Source organism: Parasteatoda tepidariorum, unplaced genomic scaffold (genome assembly GCF_043381705.1).
Source record: "Parasteatoda tepidariorum isolate YZ-2023 unplaced genomic scaffold, CAS_Ptep_4.0 HiC_scaffold_57485, whole genome shotgun sequence".
Taxonomy (NCBI): domain Eukaryota; kingdom Metazoa; phylum Arthropoda; class Arachnida; order Araneae; family Theridiidae; genus Parasteatoda; species Parasteatoda tepidariorum.
The window spans coordinates 472,864-483,056 of NW_027261827.1; positions in this window are offsets into that span (position 1 = coordinate 472,864).

The following is a 10,193-nucleotide window of genomic DNA, read 5'->3' on the forward strand; positions in this document are numbered from 1 at the left end:
ATCATTTGAAAGTTTTATCTGTGGTCAGTAAATATCTAACAAGTTCAGTTTTTTTTTATTACGCTAATATTAGAAAATTGAAAAAAAAATAATAAAGTAAACTATAACAAAACATGTTATCTTGCACCAATGTGTAGAAACAAGTCGCATTTGTATTTTTTGGGACTGTTATAATTTTAGCATTGACTGTATAACTAAATTCATTTGTTAAATTTTACATTGAATAAGAATTTACAACTTTAAGTCAGCGTAACTCATTATTGTAAGAACATGAATTTGATTTGGTTTAAAATCGAACTGTATACGCTAAAGTATGTAGTTTTTATAACAATTACTTCTATTACACTTGATGTTTATTGTTTTTGATTGAAGGATAAGTGTTTGCTTTTCCAATTCGCGAAAAAATAATTTATTAAATAATGAGCCTACACGCATTAGCAAACAATAATACATGCCCTATACAATTTTTAGTAGTTATTGGGCCTGTAATTGCCAAATAAATCTTGAGGGCATTCAGTTAATTGTATTAAAAGGATATACTAAACAAAGATTATCTATAATAAAGAGTATATCGTAATAAAAAGAAATAAAAATTTATTCTGGAATCAATTATAAATTTTTCAAAAATTTGGCACATGTCTAATCCTACAACCAGGACATATGTTCTTACTTGTTCACTTACCACAAGTAAAAGGTATATCAATTTATATCGTCTGCTTTGAAATTTCAAACACAATTGATTGAAAGAACTGTACAAAACAATTATTTAATTAATGACTCTTACGATTATTAGCATTTTTTCTGTTGAAAAAAAACTATTTTTCTTTCAATGTACCTAAATCGATTAATCGAAAAATTATTTTATTATCAATTGCCTAAATAAGAGTTCTATTTACATTGTTGTTAATATGCATACCACAATTGAAATAAGTGATTTTTCAACTAACTTTTACATGATGGAAAATGTTATAAAACACATTGACCCATCTATTCCAACAGGGAATAGAGGACAATTTTAATTAAAGAAGCTATTTATCGAAAAATAATGTCTATATTAAGATATAATATGATATAATATAATACATTATATATTATGTAATATATAATATAATATAATGCCTGCCTTTCTACAACAAAACATATTACACATATCGGGTCTAGAAATGTACCTAACAACGAAAGAAAATCCACACTGTACATAAGCTTGTTTTTACATGCCCACCTTCAATAACCAATCACATGCATGCAGCGTGAGGAAAAGATAAACCGAAAAGCAATACTTACGTTAAATGATTTATAATTTATTTTTAACTATCAGTTTATGTCTAAAAATAAAGAATTAATTAAGCAAGGCAATCAACAGTCCACCTTTTCCGAAAAATATTAAAAATTTAAACAATCTCTTATGCAGCCTGTCTATGTAAAGAACTCCCCTCGCATATTTGTCTGGAGCATAGGTGGTAATGAGGTTTAACTATATTAATTAGGAGTGTTGGATCAATATTTAAGACAGGTTTGAAGAGAGAAAGGGAATCAGGGGAGAAAAAAAGCACCCTCCAGTGATAAACTATGTCTGCAATTTTCAGGCTTCCATTATTACTCTACTATTTTTTGGTTTCCTGCTATTTTCTGGTTATTGCAATATTAACTGGGGTATAACTGGGTGATATCTATTGGAATGATGAATAAGCGTTATGTGATGTGATGAATAGAGACATGTTTTTTGTTGCTCTGTTATACTGACAAACATCGAACAGGAAGTATAATTATATAGATATATGGAAGTATAGAAGTGTAATTATGTAGATATAGATATATAATCAAAATCTATATATAAAGATAATCAAAATCTATATATCTATATAATTACATATTTATACTTGTATTTTGTATTCATATTTATTATTATTTATGTATTTATACTTATGTATGTACAGTCTGCAAAAAAAATATATCACGTTGAGTAACTTTCGTTCTAATGCGTTTGATTTTTACAAACTAAGTGTCAATCTTAATGGTTCCTGGGGGTGATCTCAAATATGTAAATTATTCAGTGCTAACTATTAAGTTACGAAATCTTTCACAAAAACGTACTTTCTCTGTATAAACATGGTTTTTTTAACATATTTGGTTTCCTGTAACCTTCAAAATATAGGGGTTAGCCGCAATCTGGGAAAAATGGTCCCCGTAGTTAGGTCAGGAGAGCGATTCAAAGTTTGGACCCCTTAATAATTTTACTATTTGCTTTTAGTAATATTTTTGAAACTCAGTAAGCAATTCGAAAAAAAAATTACACCTATTTAATTACACCTAAAAATTACACCTATTGGGTAAATGGGTTTTACCCATTTACCCAAAGATAATTTCATGCAAAAAATATTTTTAAATAATTTATTATTTTTTATTTAATTTAATGGTGGATGAAAAAATTTTGAATTATGAGGTATAAATTTTTGTCATATTAATCAACGTATTTTTTTATTGCAAAATTTAAAGTTTCAACAGTTTTTATTTGATAGAAGCAGAGAAAAATTAAAATTATTTTTAAAAAAATAATCTGGCAATAATGAAAAAATATTTAAATCGGGTGATTAACATTTAAATGTGGTTAACTTACGAAGAAGTAGACTTATGCGCGAAGAGTAAAATTTCATTCATATTTTTTTTTCGTTACTATCGGATTGTTAATCATTTTTTACCACGTTTATATTAACTTGCCTTCGTGTATGTCTGTCCGGGTGGAATTTTGTAATCGATTTTAAACTAACTTCCCGACTAGCTACAAACTTCAAATTTGGCTCTTAGTTCAGAATTGGATGACAATGTATGAAAATGAAAAGAAAGAAGACATACAAAGTAAAATAAAATTTAAATGTAAAAAAAATTAATATTTTCGCGATTGTCTTTTGTTGTCGATTCAATTATTTCAAATTAGTGTCACATGTCAGGTGAAAAGTTTTTTATTGTCGGAGTATTTTTATTGGCTGAAAAATCACTTGGTAGGATCCAGTTTTTCCTCATTCATTTCCAGATTGTTTTGGCTGTCATCAGCGTAAAACTAATAAAAGTCGTAAAGGTATTGTTTTTCTATAAAGATTTTTGTATCCCTATTTTAAAATTAAAGTTCTATTAATTTTGTCTTGGAGTAGACACGATGACGAAAGAAACAGCCACTCAACGCAAGCGACGACGTTTTATTTGTCGCTTTATAATTGCAATGAACCCAATATAAGTAAAATTAATGGAGTAAGCTTAGCTTCATTAAGCTTGAATATCCCCAGATTTATGTGCACAGAATTCTCTAATAGCAGTTAGATACTGTCTAAATTCATCATGAATAGAATCTGTGTACCTCCATCGCCACATAAATTCGGCGAAATACGAATCGAAAATGGCGTCTGACCGGACTGGCGGTGACATTATTGTGGAGGTATACTTTTTGTGAGAAATAAGTAGACGAAATTCTTATTATAAAATATAATATATTAGCAGCCTTGAATAATAATAATAAAGTACATATTAAAAAACAGGAGAATTATCAAAAAGCAAAAAAAAAAAACATTAGTTTCTCTTTCGTGTTCTTCGTTGCTATGGGATACCAGACTGGCAGAGTTGAGTTGTAATAGGCAGGTCACCACATTATTTTCTAAAGTCCCTTTTTATGACTGCCCACATACCTTCAATCTTATTGACCAGAAGCAAAAGTAACCGTACCAACCGGTATTCAACGTAGAACTAATGGACCTCTAACATTACATATACCGTTGAACATTTAAAAATAACGCTAAAATCTAAACCAATCAGAATCACGATTGAGTTTCATCATCGCCCAGCTTGGCTATCAACCGTGATCACAACTTGGCGGGAATCAATGGGCACACTCAAATATAGTCTACTCGGGCAGATTTCTACTCAACCATAGACACTTATTGCGGCAAGTGCTATGATATCTTCCAGAAAAAATGCTACCCTAATCAAATAGCTAAATATCGTTTAACGTCAGCAAAGTCATACTTGCCACCGGAACTTGTCACTAAAAATGATTTGCTTGCATGCTATCGATGCAATACGCACTTGAAAAGCTCAAAAAGTCATGCTCCATCTATGGCGTATTGGAATAACTTGCCACTAGGTGATATTCCTGGTGAAATTGCAGCAGTAACTGAACCAGAACGACATTTACTTCACCGCATCATTCCGTACATCAAAGTTATTAAATTTCCAGGGGCCCTATTACCAGCTTCACGGAATCTGATTCCGATCGAAATGAAGCTCTCGTGACGTCATAAATCCGTGAATGTCAGTTAAGTCGTATTACGAGTTCTTGATTCCTCTCGGAACTAAATTCCGATGCGAAATTATTACGAATTCCATTCTGGCAGGTTTAAGAGTAAGCGAAATCTAGATTCCGATAAGAGTTTGTTTATTTCAGTGAACAAAATGGCGCTGTTTTCCGTCATACAGCCAGCTATTGCTGAAGAGAGTGATCGAAACACTATTAAGAGAAAGATCTATCGGCTTAAAAGATTTTGGGTATTCCAATATCCCGACAACAAAATTTAGAAATTAATTTAGATTGGAAATTAGTTTTTTTTTAAATGGTGTTACTCATAGGCGAAATTCAGTAGTGGAAATGAATAATATCGGATTGTGGAAATTAATAACAAAAGCTACATAAAAAAAATATGTACAAAAAACAATAGAATCTTAGCTAAAAAAAGGAATTACCAAAGTTAGCTATTAGAATTTCCTATATTGTTTGAAATATGCATGTGTGAAGATTTTACTATCGACTGCGTTATCCTTCAACTATCTTATGGTACTTTAAGATGGATGCAAGTTAACATGTCTTATATAGTAGTGATTTGGTATTTAATATTTATAGTGGTAATTACGCCAGATATGCCGGTAAGGCTTCCTTTATTTTAATCTGGATTGTTTTCTAGGTATTCCACAATCATTGTTTGGAGGCGAATATTAATTTTTGTACGTGAAGCCATTTGAAAATACTACGTTGTAATTTCACTCTACACTACTCTCTATACTTCAAATAAACACAAACTTGGCTTTTAGAACACAAAATTGTTGAAAATGTATGAATTTTTAAGCTTTCAGTTCTAAGTTAATGCGATTTTAACTCGCATAGAAGTAGAGAATACAAACATATCGTTGCCAGATTAATAAATTAGAATTATAATAATTTTCTAATTGGTCAAAGTTAGCCCCGCCTACAAACTTCAATTTCACCGGAATCGTGTGGAATGGCGATTTCGATTCCGGATTCCGATATGCTCATGTTACGGCAAAGTGGGTTTTACGAAATTGGCAATCCGATGAAAGCTAGTTTCCGATCGGAATCGTTTCCGAGCGGAATAAATTTCGATGAGTTGGTAATAGGGCCCCTGAAAGATTTGGCCAAAACGGTTTTAAAGGACATGCCACATTATTTGCTTTCGATATCTTTGAAGTTAGTGAAAAACTGCCTGAAATGCTTCCTCGATGGAGCTCAGATATAAGAATTATTGTAGTGATTGAAACTCTGCAGAACTTAAATGTAACAAGAGACTAACATATCACCAGATCGAGTCTACAAGGCACTTGATTGGCTTATTGCAAATAACCCACTCTATAAAGATGTAATAGTAAATAGATTTGCTCGATTAATTACACAAGATGTTATTCACGTTATTCCGGCTCTGTCAAAAGGACTAAACGAACCTGATGACCAAAATGGTGATTTTCCAGCTCGTGGTGCTTTCCAACGAATAACCGACCTAACACACTAAAGCTGTTTAGACAATATTCAGACAGGACAGAATGGTGCAGCTGATATAAATTGGATTGTAATTTTTTTCCAGGTAAAACAAAATAACGGTTACACCTATTTTAAAAGTGCTTTCAGTTTCCTGAAATTTTTTTATCGAGCACTCTTCCTTTGCGAATAGGCTTAGAAAAATTTTGATTTTTTTTTTCACTCTTATGTTTGAATTTTATGAAACACAAGAAGGATCCATAGTTTGACAATCAACTAAGCAAACTTCAAAAATCAATACACCATTTTTCTAAATAAATAATCTAAATAAAAAAAGATATTTTTGAAAACCACGTTTTTGTAGTGGAGAATAATAATTTGAAAAAAAATATGAAAGACGAAAAACGTGGGGCGCATGAAATACATAACAGTAATGTTATATTAGTGTGTGTATGTGTGCTCTTGAGAATATGTGTATGTATATCTGTATCTGAATGTGGATGTATATTTGGAATATATTTGCGTATATGCATATGTGGATGTATATGTGGCTGTGCATGTGTATGAGTAAAAAAATGTGTATATGTACTGTTATGTATTTCATGCGCCCCACGTTTTTCGTTTTTCAAATTTTTTTTTAAATATTATTCTCCACTACAAAAACGTGGTTTTTAAAAATATTTTTTATTCTGAATTTTTGTTTTAATTATAAAATACGATTTTTCTTTTTTTGTCGTCTAAAAATCTATTCGTAATTTGATAAAGGGCTTTTAATAAAACATTTTATTGAATCAAAATATTTTATTCAACGAATAGTATTTTCATTAGAGCATGTTTGTGATAGAATGCGATTATGCATCAGCTCTTTTTAATTTTATTTTTTAGCTTGTTCCTTCAATAACAACATATGCATAGATTTGGAATAATATCTTTATCAATTTCTACATTATATATTTTACAATAATTGATACGAATACGTAGTCATCGTTTTCAAGCATCTTAAAATTATAGTTTGTTAACTACCCGTCTGCTCGTGTTTCACAGAATTATTTTACCAACTATTTAATTGAATTTTTACATTTCTCAAAATCTTATTCTTAAAGCTACCACGTATATTATTTGTCATTAGTATACTAATCAATAGTTTTAGTACTTTACATTTGGTTTTCCTTTAAAGTAAAATACCTTTTTAAATTATTGTAATGTTTTTTTTAAAAGAAAATATAGAATAATTGTTAGCTAGTTGAAAATTAAATCTTATCAAGAAATTAAAAATATTCTGCAAATCAAATTTATTCGATTCAAATTGTCTATTTACTAAGCATACTATTTTATTCGAAAAATGAAGCTAGAAAATGAAGATTGTCTTTTTTATGGTTTCTTATTTATTTGAGTAACGAAACGCTAATGCCTATGGGTGCACAGCAAAAAATATAACATTTTGTTTCGTTTTTTAAATGAACAAAAAATTACGGACATACAATTTTCTTTTGACGTTCAAAGTTGTTCCTCTCATTTAACTTTAAGAAAGTTTCCCTTTTAAAAAGTATAATGTTGAAAAAATTTGCTTAAAAAGTTGTAAATATTATTTTTCAACTTTAGCACAATTCAAAAAAATGTTGCATATCAGGAAAATGTTCGATATGCCTTATTTGTCATCGATTCAAAAACCGTGCTATTTTTAGAATCATCATCTCAGGCCATTCGACTTTGAAATTTCAAATATAAAATGCAAAAATTAATACAAGAATGCGTAAGCTGGAATAACAAAAAAGGGAGAAGAGAAATTATCTCATGAGAGGAATGTCAAAGTTAAAAAAGTATTGTAAAAACAATTGTTCTCTTGTTTCATTAGGGGGTATTTTAAACCTACATTTTCCTTTCTTTTAATTTTATAAATTATACTTTTTAATAAACTAATGAAATGAGTGCGTAAATAACATCCATTCTTTTACTGCAAACCAAGTTTACTTAGTATCATTCGCAAATCTTATGAAGTGCAAATTATAGGGCCCCCATATTGGGCAGTAGGATAGTTTATGTATGATTAATAGTTTTAAGAGTGGACTCATATAAGTAATTAGCTAATTTCTTTAAGAATTCTAAATTTAAAAATTGCTTGTTATTTCACAAATGTTACATCTAAAATTTCGAAATTAAATATTGAATGCTGTGGTTTTGTACATTGTTGGACATTTACTAAGGAAGGTTGTTACTGGAATGTTGTAACATGTCAATTTTATCGAAAAGGAATATCCTGAATTTTACAAAAACTTGCGATTCTGCATCAAAATCGAAATCTTTTTCGGGTCCTCCAAATTTTTTTTGGATCTTATGTTTTTTCTTTCCCTTACCTAAGAGACTCGAACTGAGGTGTAAAAGTAATTAGCCCTACAACTCTTTATAAATTTATAATAACTTATGTAAATTTGGTTTTAGCTCAAAATTTTCATACTAATGACGTTAAAACAGTTTTTAAAAAATGTCAGATAGGGAGTTCAACGTTCAGATTCTAAAATCTTAAATGATTTATTAATAGATTCAAATTTTACTTTTAAAGGAGAGTAAAAAATTAAAAAAAAAACAATCTGTTTTCTTTGCCCAGAAAGCAGCCTCAAAAATTCTCCTCTTGGTGCGTTGCAACAGAGAAACACGTTTCGTAGTCTTGTCATTCATTTAATTTCTTTAAGGTTGTTTTTTATTGTTTCACCTTATGGCAAGGTAATTTGGCATTCTTTTAAACTTTCACCATATATATAAATCTTTATTGCGACCCAATTTTTTCGAAATTTTTTCAACCCCCCCCCCCCCGATTTCAAGGGTCAGGATTCCAAATATGTAAATAATATACATTTTTATTCAGAGAAAGTACGTTTTTGTGTATGATTTCGTTACTTGATTAATAGTTAGTTCTAATTAATGAGCATATTTGAAGTAACCCCCAGAACCATTAAGTTTGACAATTTGTTTGTGAAAATCCGATCATTAGAACGAAAGTTATTCAGGGTGATATCTTTTTTTCCAGACTGTTCAATCTGCATCATCTCTGATGATAAATTCTCGGGTAATGTGTCCACTTAATAATAATTACTTTTATTTTACAAGGAATAGAACGCATACCACCTCAACGATCCTCACCTCATGATGAAGGTGTAAAAAGGGCCACTTGCACCCCGGCCACCTGAAACGACTGAGACTCCATAACAGTATACGGCTTTAGTCTTTGTCCTAAGGGGAGTTCATTAAATAGACAAACTATAAAGTTGCTGTCTCGTTTCTACCTGTTCCCGTGATCCTTCGCACAGTGCACACATTCGTTTTTTTAAAATGTAAGTGTCGTTAATTTTTCAATAAATTTTTATTAAATTTTGTGATTTGAAATGCCGATTACCCCATTTGTTCTCTTATAATTTTCTTTGCAATTTTTACAGAACAAGTTGTGGCCTTTTTGTCCTGAAAAAAAGAAGTTCCTTTGTATGGAAGAGCGATGGCGTTGATTTAGGTGCATAATGTGATAAACCATAGTTCAGGTACGAATTTCATTCTCATGTTCCATGCTTAATTTTATGATTACCTGTTTCGATCAAAAATTAAATTCAATAATGATTCAAAAACAATTCTGTTTTTTTTTCTAGTTGCAGCAACACTATTTATAGTTTCCTTTTTTTTTGAAAAAAATAAAAGTAACTCTTAACGTTGCAACCTGCTCCTTTTGCTGGCTTTTTTCTTCTTCTCAAAATTGTAGATTTCAAAGCACAAGGTACACTACCGGTCAAAAGTTTGCGAAAATTTTTAAATCTGCAAAGAAAAGGCCTAAATTCAAATGTTCATAGAACTGCGAAAAATCATNTTTTGTCCAAATAATTATTCGAAAAAAAATCATTTATAAAATTGCGTTGCTTTTATGACAATTCTACCAGTGACACTTATAAACAGAAAAATTTTCTGGCAATTTTTAAAATGTTTTAAATTTTAATAAAAATTACAGGAAATCAGTAACTTTCATTTGATCACCAAAAAATTGGCCAACACAAGATTTCGTTGTTTTTTGACAAAATATTCAAAAGTTTGAATTTAATATCGAATTTAGAAAATCGATATCACAATAAATACTTCGTTATCTCTCCACAAAAAAGGTATAATAATATTTAAAAACTATAATAATTAATATATTAAAAGATATAATAATAATATTCAAAATCAATTTTAGCTCAACGAAAGAAATAAAAACAGAAATTTAAATTTTGCCTCCAAATTTAAGCCCAGCTCACGACATCGTTAACTCACATAACATATTCGCTTTCCCATTTGTCAAAAAAGTTTTGGATTGAAAATTTTTTAACTGAGCTAGAAAACTCTTTATTTTTACTTTCAAAAAATAGCCCGGGATAGGAAATTATTAACGCATATTAATTTGAATAAAATTTATGTTGTCCCATCC